At 43.3% G+C, this 15,752-nt stretch overlaps 1 long non-coding RNA gene across 2 annotated transcripts in view; it reads left to right on the top strand.

Annotated features, from left to right (window-relative positions):
- The first annotated feature begins 1,841 nt into the window (after positions 1 to 1,841).
- The window catches only part of LOC140257476 (uncharacterized), a 75,368-nt gene continuing 61,457 nt past the window's right edge, over positions 1,842 to 15,752 (top strand). Inside the window, exon 1 of one of the 2 annotated variants that reach the window (XR_011905029.1) lies at positions 1,842 to 1,907. This is a non-coding gene — a long non-coding RNA (uncharacterized lncRNA). The remainder of the gene's footprint in view (positions 1,908 to 15,752) is intronic. The other variant, XR_011905030.1, reaches the window with a different exon arrangement.

Below are 15,752 nucleotides of genomic sequence, written 5' to 3'. Positions count from 1 at the left end.
TGGTTTTGGAGTACCCGGTTCAGTAGCATCAGAGGAGTAGCATCAGGAGCCAGTAATTAAGGGTAACAACTCCTCCCGTTTCATCTGTGAGCTGAGGGAATTCTTCTGGATGGATTTGTTATGAGAAAAATATATTGCTGCCCTGCCTGTGTCATCGTAACCACCACAGTAAACCTTTTATAGGACTCTGCAGGGAAGGGAATAGAGAGAGCTTGAAGACATGTGAGGACAAGGCAGCAATCAAACTACATTTTCTGAGTGCTGAGGGGATCTTTTTCCCTAGCAGGATTCCATTAAGTTTTCTTAGCATTAAACTGCAAGTATTTTAAGCTACTGGACTCTGGAAGAGAAGCCATGTGCTTTCATGATGCTCAAACTTTGATTCTAAGTTGCTGTAAAGCTCCAGTTCAGCAAAATGCTTAAGTGTGTGCTTGATTTTAAATACACGAATACTTACAGTGACAGAATGGTCAAGAGCAGTATGAAGTCTGCTTTGCCTCACAGCTAAGCCACTGTGTAACTTATGAGTGTGGTGTATTATCAGTCCAGCGTACCTATTTCTATGCAAACCTGCCATGGAAATGCATTCCCTAGAGTTGGTGGGATTTAAGTGTAAACTTAATTTAGAAAGAGCAGGGGGAGAGTGCAGATGCTTTATTTGTATGCAGTTTATCTTCTGGTGGCCTAAATAACTTCTTGCATCCTGATTTAAATTCTTATGCTGTTTAAATATTTTTCCCTGCAAGACCTGGAGTTTCTTCTAGAGATGCCGTGTTGTTTCTTTCATAAAGCCATTATACTGTACCTTTCTTTATTTTTTTTTTAACATCTGTGCATGTAATGAATAATGGGTGAGGTCTTCTCATCTTTTATTGATTGAGGGCTTTTTCTGCATCTTGCATACGGCGAGCTTTTTGCTCTAATGCCTTGTGTATGGAAGTCAACGTGCGGTAATTCCAGACTCGTGTAACTAATGACATCTGAGCTTGTTGCTTCAGTGTTGGAAATCTGTATTATTTGAAGCCCAAATCGCTAGCTCTGAGTTCAGAAGGAGGGAAGGTCATACAGCACAGAGAGCCCCGTTGTGTCTGCTGGCAGGTCTGACATCTGAGGATTACGACATCTGTGATACACGGGCCTGGAGTTCCTCACAGGGTAAATTTCAGACAGCACTCCTGATCTGGTGCTGGTGGAATCAACAGGAGCTTTGTAACGGACTTGAGGCTGTGTAGAATCACTAACAAATGGAAAGTGCTAATTAGGAAACCCAAATATTTCAGATGGATGTCTCTACAGAAAGCAGTGTTTCACTGATCTTTTTTTTTTTATTGAGCTAATATGGGCCGTGATTCTGACAGATGCATTTTGCACTATGTCATATCTAACCCCTTTGTCATGATAGAACATTTATTTGCATAAGGTAGGGCGCCTGACAGTCTTACATCATAAAGCATCTTATTCAGTGCAAATGAGGGTGCAGTATGCTCCTCTGTGGGGGATTTTCCCACTAGTGACGTATGGAAATAGTGCTCATTCAGCCTAACATGAAGGGGAAAGATGCACCCAAGCATGCAGATTTCCTAGTGAATCCATGGTGTACCTCAGATGAAAGGAAAACAATTTGTTTTTCAGATGTTAATGTTGTTATCTGCTGTAAGGGAAACTGTTGATCACAGCCCGAACCTCTAATTAACCATCTGAGGCAACTGATGAGTCAGCTGTGGGAGCACAGGTGAAGGTAATTCAGCTGTGCTACCAGGAGGGGCGGAGCTTGATTTCACCTCTCCTAGATCCCATTTAGGGGCTGACCACCACTAAGGCAGGATCTCTTTTTAGAGGTTGCTCCTTTGTGGAGTTCTGGAGGTGAGCCTCAACGTTGTCCATCTTGACTGAAGACCTCGGAGTTGGTGAGTCTTTTCCTTAGATACCCTCTGGCTATCTATTTACAACTATACTTGTGTCATTCCAACTCTATGTAACTTTACTTGTTATCTCAAAGCTGAGCCGCACGCAGTCAGATTTAAAGACACTTTACCTTCACAAAGGCTGTTTGTCAGTGAGGTACCCATGCATGCATACTTTCTGTAGCAATATGGAATCCCTTACTTCCCCAAAGAAAAGGAAAAAGTACAGCCGTGTTATTCAGATGCGAGCCCCGAGATTTTGGGCCGTTCTTTGTGTGTGTAAAACTTTTTTCCCTGCTCTTTATGCAGCAGTGTAAAATGTGGTGTTGGTGCTCTAACAACACCTGATGGCTTCTGTCACATTATTATCCTGGCACTTTTGCAGCAGTATGCTGTAAAATGTGCTCTCCTTTAAGGTATTAGCCCTTATCATCTTCTCAGCCATGTTTTGTATTTAATTAATAACGTTTAGTTGTTTGATGTTGAGAGCTGCGTTAAAAATATTTGAGTCTTAATGTTTAACAAATGAGGTTAATTTTCTTCAGCCTTTCGTTTTTGAAGGCCTTTCTTTAGTCCTCTTTCTTTTGGTCTTAATGGAGAAGCAGGATACGAGCAGGACTCTGCACACTTGTTCCACGTGGTGATGGTAATTGCATTTCTCTATTTCAGCTGTGGCTCTTGGCCTGCTCCAGTCTGTGCTTTGAAAAGTTATTTTGCACCAGGTCCTCTTGATTTTAGCATGTGGGTTTAGAAACTAGACCTGTGCTGATCCAGAGCTACTGGCTCCTGGGGGGGTATGACAGTGCCAGGTGAAGGTAGTTAGGGCAATCAGAGCTAATTAGAGCAGGAGAGGCTGGCAGGTGACTGTGTGTTTCAAACCTTTTTCAGCTCTATTGAGAGCCCAACTGTTGGTGTTCCATAGCTCTATGTGAGGAGCAGGTGGGTACAGCAGCAAGTAAAGATAGCACAGGAGAAGTGAGTGGCTGTTAGTTTTACAAGACTTAAGAAGAGACTGGGTTATAGGTAAGGTAGTGAGATGAAATGGGCCTTTATGGTATGGTGGTCCCCCAGGGGCGACCTCAGCAGTCTCTTTTCCACTCAGGAGCATCATTTTGGGGCTGGGGGCACCAGGAGCTGCTGTGAGTAGGAGCAGGGTTGGGGATGTGGTGCTTCCACATGTGTTATCCATGGGCACTTGGCTGCCTTGTGTTGATCTTGGTGTGTCTGGGTGCTGCTCATGGTTGCAGGCTGGGCTCTGCATGGACCATCTGCAGGGAAATGCACATGTGAGGTGGTTTGTGGCGTGAAATTAGGTCCTCTCTAGTCATTGCTTAATAATGTTTCTATTAAAGTCAGTGGCAAATCTCCTTTGGCTTTATTGGGAAGGAGTAAGCTCTAATTCTCCTGATTATTCATCATTCACAAGGAGTTGTGAGACTGCCTATCTGTAAAAGAAACCGGGTGCTCTTGCTGTAGTCATTTTGCACAAGTTTTCTGTTGTGAGTTCTGACATTTCCTTCCTGCGCGTGGGAGAAAATATGTTTGCTTTGAAAAAACAAATCTTTCTCTGTTAACCAAGGTTGAAACGTTAGTATTTAAAAGAAACAGCACCTAAGTGCTGTTTATTCTTTCCAGGCAGGCCTTCTAACTGTTGTTCTCTATTTATTTTTTGCCTTGAGGGATGAGTGCTGTTCTTGTTTGGTGTTAAACTCGATGCAGGCATCCCAGTAAATGGGTCAGGCAGTCACTGCGTGAACTCTACTCTTTTTGGTTTCTGCCAGAGGAAAAGGAATTCTAATTTCTATCAGTCTGAGTTGCGGTGGGCAGCATTATCAGCTGGAAAGACCCCTCTGATTTGACAGGCCCCACTGTATGATGATTAATTACTGCTCAGCTTCATTGGACTTTTCTAATTTCCTTTTGCCACTAGCTGTAGGCAACAAGCGATAAGTACCGCTCTTATTATTTTGTGCCAAGGAAAATGTCTATTACTGCTCTGTCCTACAAGTAATCAGAATAAAAAGACAGCTGATTGGGAAACCTGTCTTTATTTATCCTATCCTTGCTTTATTTCTGTGCTGCTTCCACACAGAAGTTGTTTTACACCGTAGCCTGTCAAAAGAAGGAGATACAATCGTAAGCTCCATCAAAGTAGCTGACATTTTGAAATTTGTATAATGATTTCATGGGAATTAATCCTCAATCTCCAAATAAATCCTCCTCAAAATGCTAATATAACTAGAAATCTTATACCACGGAATGTAAAACAATTCTTAATCTCCCTTTTCTATTTTGCCATAAGTTTATTATGTTAGAAGGCTGCCTTGTTGAGAGAAATTACAGCGTTATCACCAAGTGCAAGGAAATTAAGTCCTTTACGTAACGCTCCCTTTATAGTCGTGTAGCCCAATGGCTCTGCAGCACACCAGGGAGGTGCCCTGCTTTGAGCTTGTCAAGGACATCACTGTTAGAGGTAAAGTGGGACTTCACAACTGTATTGGCTTTTTCAATGAAAAGTTAGGGCATTTTTGAGCAAGTTCTAGAGAAATCACCCAGGTAAGCTCCTGCATTCTGTACCCTGAAGAGGTGTCACAGAATCTTCTTGCAGTGTTAAGATATTAAATGCACACTGCATGCAAAGCTTGCCTGTGCAGTGTGTGGGAACATGTGCTGGGACAGAGGCATGTGTAATTGCAGCACAGCTATCTGCTGTCTGGCCTCATTACCTGTGAGGTGGGCCTGCTAACTTGCAGGCTTGCCATGTGCTGCTCTACCTTCTGTTTAGAAGGTAACTCAGTCACATCTGACAGGGCTGGACATCGCCAGCTGTGCGAGATCTTTTCTCAGAGTGTTTTGGTGCTGATGGATTTAGGGATGACTTATGATCCTCAAAGTCTTCCTTACCTTGGAAAGGGACTTTTTAAGCTCTCTCACATGCTTCTGGATGTTACCCAGCTTTTCTAAGCAGAGGCTTGTGTGAAAGCACATGATATCGATACACTGGAGAAGGCATTTGATAGCACCTCTGGGGGATGATATTTATCTTGGTTCCACAAGATGAGTTATCTGGACTACTAAGAAACAATTACTCTGATCAGGTCCTTCCTGCTCTTCTGCCTGCTGGTAGAACTTCAGGTGTGTATGTGGTTTGGGCCACATCTTTGTGCTACTGTAAGAGAGATGGCAGCGTTGCAGGCTGTATGTGATGCTGTGGTTTTGTGGTGGTATTTTCCCTTTTGGGAAAGAAACAGATAAGACTTAATTGATTTCTGGCCTGAAATAATGGAGGAAGCCCCTATAAGGAATCCTCTTGCATCAGGAGCATGCACCACTTACCAGCCCATCCCTTCACATGGTGGAATTTCCCTGACCTGCTGCTGTGCTTGGAAATATGGATGTTCTTTGTGCTCTGTTAGTGGGAGGGAGAGAAGGGATATTTGCATGCAACTTTCACATCTGCTACTGAAGCCAAGAGTCAGATCGGTATCTGCTTTCCTTTCCCCAAATAAACAGAGAACCAAATGGCTCACAGATCTCCTGAAAGTCCCGTTTCCCTGCCTGAGTTCTTATCTAGTCAGTTCTCAGGCCTCTGCAGGGTGAGATTGAGTGACCAGTAGGGAGACCACAGGTGCCAGGCAGGACATACCAGGAGCTGAGCCCATCAGCAGAGCTGGAAAATGGGGGGAGAGGCTGACCAGCTCACATCACAATACTAAGGATGTTTATGGAGTTATTCTTCCCAACAGAATTACTTCTCATTTTGTTGGCTGTGAAACAAAAATAAATGTATTGGCAATATATTGGCAGTGTAGCTGCCAGTGCTGTTTTGCACAATACAAACACAGCATTGTTATTCACAATAAAGAATCTGTGATGTTGTTATCAGACTGGTAGCGCTACTTTAATAGTTAGTGACTTCAGGCAGTTAATCTAAAATGTCCTGGATTATATTCTCTCCTCCCACGTGATCCCCCTCAGTATCTGATGGTTATTGTTCTCGTGGTTTGGGATCGCTGCCCCTCAGCAGGATGGAACAAGGAGCTGAGTGTTTCACTTGAGAAGCGGTATTGTAGCTCAGGCCTCTACGTGCTCCAGTGGAAAATACCTTGTGAGGATGTCTGCTGAAAGTACCCCTTAATTATATAGTCTTATGGTAGCAAATCAGAGGTTAATGAGTATCTCAACAGTTATTGTGAGTGCTCTTTAGCTACTAATGTTTCCAGTGGAAATGCTGTATACTCTGCCTGGCTGCAGTATGAAGTATGGCATACTCCTTCAGCTACTGTAATTATGGTATCCTGTTCCCTCATTATAATCTGAATAGAACAGTACATTTAGAGTTAATTCAGTCGCTTGAAGCAGTAATAAGTACTTTGTAGAGATCTGGATCGCTGAGGTACGTACATGCATTAAGAGCTTATCGCAGTAACTATTAAACAAACGAGGTTCTTTAGCAAATAAGATGTAATATTCATATGCTGTTGATAAGCAGAATTTTTCCTCCTGTGTTCATGGTTGACTCACTGCCATCTGTATCTTTGTATCCTTAATGTATGGATGCATTCCTGAGAGGTGTCAGGAAGGCACAGCAAGGATAGTGATAACAAGGCAAGCAAAACTTGGGTGTCCCTCTGACAACAGGAAAGATGTGCCCAAGTCCTGCAGCTTCCAGTGGGGGATGGGAGAGGAGCAGACTCCATCCCTCACAAGAACTGGGCAGTGATGCCTCCCCAAGCCGTTCCTCCTGCTGGAACCTCTCTGCATGCAGCAAGGTGTGGTGTTCAAGGCCAGCAGCAAACGAGTCAGGAATGAGTAAAAGAAGGTAGCATCTATTCTTAGAGATGCATTCCAGGCTGCTCTGCAGATGTGACAATTAATATTTGAACAGATTCAAAAATACTTTCCTTTGCTCCCTATGCAAGTAGGCTTTCAGCTCTTTCTAGGTTACCACTGCTCTCGGTGGCTGTTTGTTGCAGACCTTTTGGTGTTGATTGGTGGCTTTTGGTACTGCACAATGGAAAACAGGGCAGTGTTTTTCTTACTGATAGAGCGATAATGGGCATCCTCAATTAACTCCTCTTTAGGGAAGGAAAACAAAAGGACAGTCTCTAGGTGTTGGCATCAAATTCCCAATATTGTGATTTATTAGCAAATGATTTCCAGAACACCTAGAGAGTAATTCAGCAAAACCTCTGCAGTGTTTTTGTCATACGCAGGCCACGCAATTATAGTTGAGAGTTAATTCATTTGGTTTAGACTAATTTAGAAAGCGACATACATGATGATGCAACTGCTTTGTTCTTTTTCTAATAAAAGGTAGGAGCTTTTGAGTGTTATTAGACTGAGATAAGCTAGGCTTCTGTATAGCACAATTTTGTATGTCTGAACTAGCAAAAGCCTTTGATGTCCTATGAATCATTCTGCTTGTTAATTCTTCCATTTGTTTGATTTTTGGTACAAAGAAAATGAAAGAATATGATGAGATTATGGCATTTTAAGTCAATATTTATTAAAAAATCAATCTCGATGAAAATCTGCCCATCCCTCTAATTAGATGAGGCAACTTGAGGTTGATTTTTAATTGCAAAAGTAATTACACGGAGCAGATAGCCAGTGACATTTGATTATCTAGGTGATTGATTAAAAAGCCTAGCTCACAGAGCAGATTGTCAGCCAGGGGAATCGAGACAAAAGAGCAAATTAAAAAAGTTGTCCTGTTAGTAATCACAAAATTCAAGGATGAAATTACAAAGCCAAACACCTCCAATCCACCTCATCTTCATCACTCAGACGCACGCAGCATGCCTGGGCTCAAACAGGGGCAATAAAGAAATGGATTACTTTTAAAAGGAGGAAGTATTCGGGAAATATAAAAACGAAAGAGCAAAAGTACTGCTGAGAATAGGGACTGCTTCAGCCACACGAGCAAAGAAATAAACATTTCTCTTAATTGTGACTGAATTAATTTTCCCTGTGCACTTAGGAAAGCTCATGAAATCCAAGCAGGGTTAGCCAAGCTAAATGAAGTACGTTGGGTAACAAAACATATTTGTAGTGACAAATCTGAATGATTATTAAAGAATTTGGTGTGTGTTGTCACTTTCTTATCTGGTATGCGTGTCTTTTACGGAGGATGCTCATCTAATTTGGTAATAACATGGTTTTATTTTGTCTTTTTAATTGATTGTTGTCTGTAACTGCAATGGAAATTGCAGTGTTGTAATGCCTACCTCTCCAACCTTTTTCTTCTCTTGGGCTGCTCCAATGGGATTGTGAGCTACAAATCATAAACTGCAGTGAAGGTAGCTGTACCTTGAGGTGTTCTGTCCGTAGCACAAGCTGTGTTTCTGTAGATTCTGAAGGCTTTGGCTCGAGCCCAGTGTCTGTTTATTTTCTTGTCTAAACCATGACGATGCATTGTAGTGTTACCTCAATTATCAGATTGTTTTTTGCAAATCCAGACTATTCCAACCAGATCAAAATGGTCTTTAAGCCTGAAACCTGCTCATCAAAATAGCTGTTTTCTAGATTGTCATGTGACTTCTTGGTATTGCTTCTCTGTCCCTTTGGTCACTCTCTATCCCACAGGTACCTGAAAGGTGATCGCCTAAATGCAGCATTAAGGAATGGGATCTAACAGCAGTTACTCTTTAATTAAAATAAGAAAGATGTGTACGATATTATAGACTGTTTTAAGGAAGGGCAAGAGAAAGGAAGCAAAATGGCTGTAGGTGTGTGAGCTGGTGCACAGCTTGTCAGCCTGTAGGGTCCTCCATGGCTCCAATGCATCTGATATCTACGGGTACCAGCGGGGTGTGTTATTGCTGCATCAGCATCAGGCCCTTCATCTGTTGTCTAGCGGTCATTCAGGGAGATCTTGGCGATCCAGCTTCTAATTCCATGGAAACGTGTTTTTCTCTTCCTTAGTGTTGTTATTGAGGAAAGGAGATGATAAGTAGGCTGATGGATTTGTTAAATGCCAGCTCTGCGTTGTTCTCTTATGAGGCTCTATTACCTGTCACCCATCAAAATGTGATCTGTCAAAGGGGGAAAAAATTCAATTGATTAAAGGTGCTTCTTGCATAGTAGAGGACTGTATAGTGTTGCATGTTCCTGATGGGCATTTTGCATAAAAGCACATAAACACTGGAGCAGAGATGGATGCCGGCCTTATTTGCTTTTAGCTCCCCAACTTAAAATACATAAATCTGTGGGAAAGGCAAATCATTAAACAATGAGAGGGTCAAGGCAGTTGTGGAAATGTGTAATTGGCAACCTCAGGAGAGCAATTGGGATAGAGTCATACCACTGAAAAGCAGCATCTGTTTTCAGCACAGCGAAATGAGTGAGGGTGCGTTGGGTGGTTTGCGGACATCACAACAATAGTCTTTGTTTCTTAGTCTTTGTTTCTCTTTCAGCATTTGGAGGAGATGGGGTGGAAAGTGCAGAAATAATTTTCTACAAGAGCAACTGCTCTTCCTTTAGGAAACAGAACGTCAAAGTAATTTACAGATTTGGGTAATTGCGGGGCTTTCTGCAGACAACTTCATCCGTCTGCTCAGAGCAAACTCAGAATGAGCTCCATCTTGCCTGTTGCTGCTTTGTTAAATCCAATGCTAATACTGTTATTCAGAGGTTTTGTATTCTTCCAGGAAGAAGATAGGTTTTTTTTGCAAGCTGCATATTCTTTGGCTGGCTTCATTTGCTCCTATTGTCTCATTTTCTCACATGGAATATACTTCTCTAAAGATGGACTCTTGCATTGCATGGAAATGGAGTTCTCATCCCAAATAGGTGCTCTGGGTGATGTAATAGCTGTCATTCTTCTGATTGGCTTTTAGTCCTCCTCAGTCTGAGTGCCTCTGTTTTTGTTTTTGCCTGCATTAAACAAGAGGTTCAGATGTTGGTAATTAACTGGAGTTCCCCTGCTGCCAGCCCAAATTCTGTTCCAAAAAGCACTGTATATTGCTACTTCTGTATTTGTTAACAATGTCCAGACAACAGGTCTGCAATTAGATCCCCATCTGTTAGGCTGCTCATTTAGCACAGCCAGTGGATGCAAATGAAGCTGGTTCCCTAGGCAGAGTGGATCCTTAACTAGCAGTATTATGTGGGGCAAGAAATTGAACAGCGGATGGCAGGGAAGGAGATGAGGGTTGCCTTACATATAATATAGCAGCTTGAAGCTGTCCATAAGCAGACAATGAAGTACTGTTGCTATGTAGGATGGTTACTCTGACAAATCTGAAACTGCATTTAAGTAGGCTGTTGTTTTGCCCAGTGGCTTTGCTTTAGATTGAAGGGGCAAAGAGTGTTAACTTTGAGCATCAGGTATAGCAAGTGCTTAATAGGTACGTGCTGCACAAATCTATAGGTGTTAGACTTCCATGCCAGTTGTTGTCTGAGAGTCCTACAGGGATGTTTGAGGTTATTAGATATTTTCACAGGATAAAATGGAAAATGCATTTTTAGGAATTCTTGAGTTTAATCTCAAGCTGCAATTTTGTATCAGTTCTAACAGCGTTATAATAAGGGATAATCCTACCAAGTCCATAGGCTGTGTTGGAGGATTAGCTAAAGCTTGCATATTTAAACGTTCTATTTTCTACTGGAATGTCTGTAAAATAAGACAGTAAAACCCACTTAAACTAATACCTGTTGAAGGGCTAAAACAGCAAGGCAGAACCTCTGTGCACACTCACGTTTTCTGAGTATTCGTTGTGTTGATCTTTTGCCTTTGTAGAATTTGCAGATCAAAGATAAATATATTTAGTACATGAATACAGAGTTAAAAGGAAAACAAAGCTTTTCTTCCCCTCTCGTGTGCATTAAAAGCATTTGTTCTGGTGTAAAATGATTTTTTTACATTTATATTAATTTCTTGTAATAATACTTATGGCTTAGAACAAAAATACATCCTGAACTAGTGAGAAAATATGATGTTCTAGAGCTGTGCTTGAGATTATTTTGTTTTACACTGTGTTAGTAAGAGGAGAGAGCGTTTCTGCATTAAGAAAACAGGAATAATAGATGGAGTCTATTTTGTATAGTGTTCAAATCTGCACAGGGTAGTTGTTACTGCAAATGTGTGGTTGAACGTTTCCAGTTGGGTTGTGACTTCTCAGCAGAGTTTTGCAGTAGTTGTCCCTTGGATTTGATCTGCACTTGGTGTTTGTTATCTGAATGAGTATCAGAGCGTGGAGAACCCCAAGGATATTAAAGTATTTGCCAGTATTACTGTTTCTGTGGGAAAGAGAATTTCAACTTGCAGTTTCCCCACCCAGAGCAGTGCCTCGGCCACCAGTAAAGCACCATTTTGCTTCAAAAGGTGCTCTGATTTCCCAGTGTAATGTAGAGCTGCAGGTAATGATAGCCAGTGTATGTCCCACTTGGAGCTTTGTCACCTGAGGAGTCTGCCAGGCGTTCTATAAGGGGAATATTGTGCAGACAGCTCTGTTGTGAGGAGAGCGAGCTGTGGTGTTTGCTGGCTGCCTGAGGAGCAGTGCCAGCAGCGTTACGTGGCTCTCCCTGCTGGGGAAAGCATTATTCCTGCACTTGGGGTGAGATGGAAGCGTGCCCTTTGGAAGGATGCACCCTGCACTGCAGAAACAAGTGTGACTTCTGCTTTGAATGCAAGTAAAGGACTTAGAGATTTGTGGGGCCCTTCGAGGAAGATGGCAGCCTTTACTTTCAACCTGTCTAGCAGTGTGGAATTGCTCAGAAGGAAATGGATGCTGTCTGTCACCATGACTAAAGTGCAGATCTTTGCCTCTGTGGAATTCCACTTTTCAGGGCCTGATGGAAAATGTGTGGGATCAGAATTCCCTGCCAGGCAAACCTTCGGTCCAAGCGTGCTGCAGACAGGGTGGGAGCTTGTGATTGCCTGGTCTGTAGCCTGCTAATCTTCCAGATTAGTCTTTGCTGTCTCCCCTGGGGGGTAGAAGGCCATCAGCAGAAAGCAAGAGCAATCCCTTGCTCTTTCTCTGGTAATAAACAGATAGTGACAGCAGCAAGAAACCTTATGGCTGTGCTGTAGAGATCCCACAGTGTGTGGGGCTGTGGTGTGTTAGTATGTCAGTATTTTTCTTTCTGCTCCTAAATAGAGAGTTATTCCTTTGTGCAGGTGTTGAAGGTACTGTGGGTAGGAAGAAGAAAGCATTGGGGTGCATAGCTGTGTGAGCAGGTTCTGATAGCAGGAGGGTTTTGCTCTGTGAGCTTGCCACAAGCTCAGATTGTCACTCTAGTTACAGAGACAAGAGCTGCTTCTGTGCTTGGTTTGGACCAAGCTGCCGTGCTATTGGTACCTCCCAAGCACTAAACTGGGCCCACGGTGGAAGAGCCCTTCCACCCCTAGCAACTGGACTTGTGCTTTCAGGTTAGATGTCATTGCTTTGACTTTCTTAATCAAAAGTAGGCATCTGTGCTTTGTGCTGATCCTCTTCAGATCCTTTTGCATGGCTTTGCTTGGTGCAAAGATTGGTGCCAAGTGGGGATGGCCATTCCAGCTGAGAGAAGCCAAGCGCTTAAGACTGGGATTCATGATTTTGGAATGTGACTCTTGCTCTGCTGTGAATGCTTCTGGGAACTCAATTGACTCCTGCTTCACTCTTGCCTCCTTGGATTGCATGCTGTGCGGAGCTCCCAATCTCTCACCTCCTGCATGCTGATAGCCAGCAGGGCTGCTGCAGCGTGAGTGACAATGAGCTCCTCAGTCTGCCCATTTCCCACAACTGATTCCTTTTTACCACTTATGACCAATAGTTTCCCATTTCTTATTTCTTGTTTTTGAATATTTCTGCTTCCACAGGTTTTTGCTTGGCCTTTCTTTTATAGCTTTGTGCTGTTTAAATATATATATATATATTAATTTATAGCCAGGCTTTACCCCTTTAAAAAGAAGCACGGAGCCCACCAGCTAGCTTCTCTTCTATTTTACTTGCATTGATGCTGTGCTCCTGTTATTAGACCTGCCTCCAGGTAATAACAATGTCCTGCATTCAAGTAAGGAAATTAACCTCATAATTGTCTCTTAAATGTGTTCTTTCACTGCACAGCTCATGGGGGCGAGGGGCAGAGGTCGTTTAACTCGCACAGTGATCGCATTGTCATCAGCATAGAAAACCATTATCTCAGTAGGTTACAGCTAATGCTACCAATAGCATTGTAACCCACCTAATTTTTCTAATAAAGAAAATATTGATGAGCTAACAAAAGTTGGTCAAAAGAGCCCATTTGATGAACAGTAACTAAGCAGCACACCTAGAGCTCAGTGGTGGAGGTGTAGGTAATCTTAGTTCCCATCCCACTTGAGCTGCAACCACCAATCCTCTGTTACTTGTTCCTGACATCTGTTCTTCGGCTTGTTTTGTGTCATGGAAGACAGCTTAGTTTGTATTAACTTATTATGTATCTTCCTACTTGCTGTGTGCCATAAAGGTTACATCTGCAGTGATGCCAGAAGAGTGACTGCAGCCTATTTGGACTTGGGTCCTCAAAGGTTGGTGACAAGGAACTGCTCCTCTGTTTTGCTCTCCAAGTGTGACGTGCTGTCATTTTGGAGACCATTTGATGTTGTGGAGGCAGGAGTGGAGATGGTGGGGCTGCGGTGGTTTTGCTCTGAAAATATTCGGGGATACAACTTGCATTTAGATTGGTGTGCATCAAACATGCAGCCCAAAAGCCTTCTGTCTCAAACACAGAGTAGAAGCTGTCCAGCCCCCTCTACATCCATGCAGTTTTAGTTTGATGAGATTTTGTCACCCCCACACCCACTCTTTGTCTTCAAGGTGCTGTTGGTTTTGCTCCATCTTTGGAATGAGATAGCTGCTTCAGGAGGAGAGGGATGCTTACAGTGAGGTCTGCCTGTAGTCTCTGTTGCAGCCCAGGTGGCTGCAGGGTCAGGCTGGAGGCAGCTGTTGGCTCTGTGATCTGTGGCCCTGCTTCAGGGTGCCCAGGGGACCAAAGGGACAAGGTGGAAGTGTTGGTACAGCTTGGTCTGGTGTGCTGAAGGTCCTGCTGTAAGCTATGCCCGGTGAGTGCAGGCTGCTGTGTGCTTGTGTGCTAGAACTGCAGCATGTTAGCATAATAGCCATTACAGCTGTTCGCTACCGGTAGTCCAAAGTCACCTGCTTATTTTGAAACAGAGTTGGGATGGGAGAGAGTCAAAACAGGAGTAGGTGTGGATGGCATCTGACAGGAGGAATTGATGTGTAATGGGAGCCATGAAAAATAGTTTCTGCCCTGTTGCAGTTGTGCTTAGGAGTGACAAGGCAGGGGATGTTTCACATTGCTAGCTCCTGTCTGGTTGGCCAAGTAGAGAGTTTTTTGTTGCTAAACTCCAATTGCAGGATGCTGGAAGCTCACCATTTCTTTCACATTCTTTCTTGTAAATCATGTTTGAGTAAGACTGTCACCTCCAGCAGTGCACAGTACAGCTTCCTTCAGATGCTTTCAGCAGTAGGCGTTACCCCTGGCACGCATCCTTTCCTCACCTCACTCCACCCCAGCTCAGTCTGTGGTCGAAGCGTTAGGCAGCAGCTTTTATTAGCTGCTAGAGCAGGATGTTGGGGATGGCCCATTTGAGCTGCAGTCCCTGTGTAGCCCCGCACATCCCAGCCGATTCCCATCGATGAGCTCTGCTTGCCTTACCAGCCGCTGGAGCCAGCAGAACGGCTGTGGTTTCCTTTCAAGTTGCAGGTTTCAAAGGCAGCGTTAATTGTTTCTGAAATGTTTCTTTTCATGATTGTTAAATAAGCTCTTTGTATACATTGAAACCTGGATAGCCCCTGCTCGGGTTTGCTTCCCTTCTCGTTGCCAGGCCTAAAGTACAGGAACAGCGTGTGTGTTTTGGATGGTTTCTAAACCATAATAAAAATCTGCTTGCTGCAGAGAGAGGTGCCATCCCTGCCATTTCCTCAGTAACATAGCCTGTAATTAGTTGGGATTTCCAGCTCGGAGTGCTAAATGGAAGAGACAGGAGGAACAAGAAACTCAGCGCGGTAACCAGGTTTCATTTAAGCTAACATAAAAGTGCAGAAATATGTTAGTCATGTGTCACGACAGTTTCTAGCCCAGCCTAAATCAGTTCTCCATGTGTGTATTGGCGCAGGGAATCAAAGACTGTTTGCAAAGATGTGCTTACAAAGTAAGGCACTTTACCGACTGTCAGGAGCAGCTTTGAGTCACATCCTTACCTCCAGATAGTATTTACCTTGAGGATGTGCACCTATACGCTCTCTTCAGCTTAAAGGCCTCAGGCTGGAGTAGCAGCAGTTACTGTATCTTGCAGAAAGCCCTTCTAAATTATCACAGATGTGCCTTGCAGCAGCAGGCTGTTTGCTCAGCAGGCAGACACAGTGCCGCGGCATTATTAAATTTCCATGAAGTTTACCAAATTTGCAGGATCTGCAGGGCGGGCCCAACAGGGAAGCTCTCCTAGTGCCTACAGCACCTCTGCGGCAGCCGATGGTGCCGCTGATACTTTGCATTCTGCTGTTACTCTGCTGCTGTAGCCATCTACTTAATCTCCACAGCAAAGATTAGTTTATTCGATTAAGTCTGTTCCCTATAGACCGTCCCCATAGCTCCTTGGAAGGCATCAAGACTGTGCGTCTCCAACCTTTTACCAGCTAAAGAGATTCAATAAAGTAATCTTTTCCCCCTCTTTTTATATGATGGGAAAATAAATTGAAAATGAATTTCAGTTATTGCTTGTGTTTTAAATATGAGATAAAGGTCATCCCCCTCCAGCTATCTCCATAGATGGAGATTAACGCGAGCATGTTCCATTATAAAATCATATAGCGCTTTTGTGAATCTGTCAAGTCATCTACAAATATATAATTAGTC

Source organism: Excalfactoria chinensis, chromosome 11 (genome assembly GCF_039878825.1).
Source record: "Excalfactoria chinensis isolate bCotChi1 chromosome 11, bCotChi1.hap2, whole genome shotgun sequence".
Classification (NCBI taxonomy): Eukaryota; Metazoa; Chordata; class Aves; order Galliformes; family Phasianidae; genus Excalfactoria; species Excalfactoria chinensis.
This window is presented reverse-complemented; position numbering and strand designations above follow the sequence as displayed.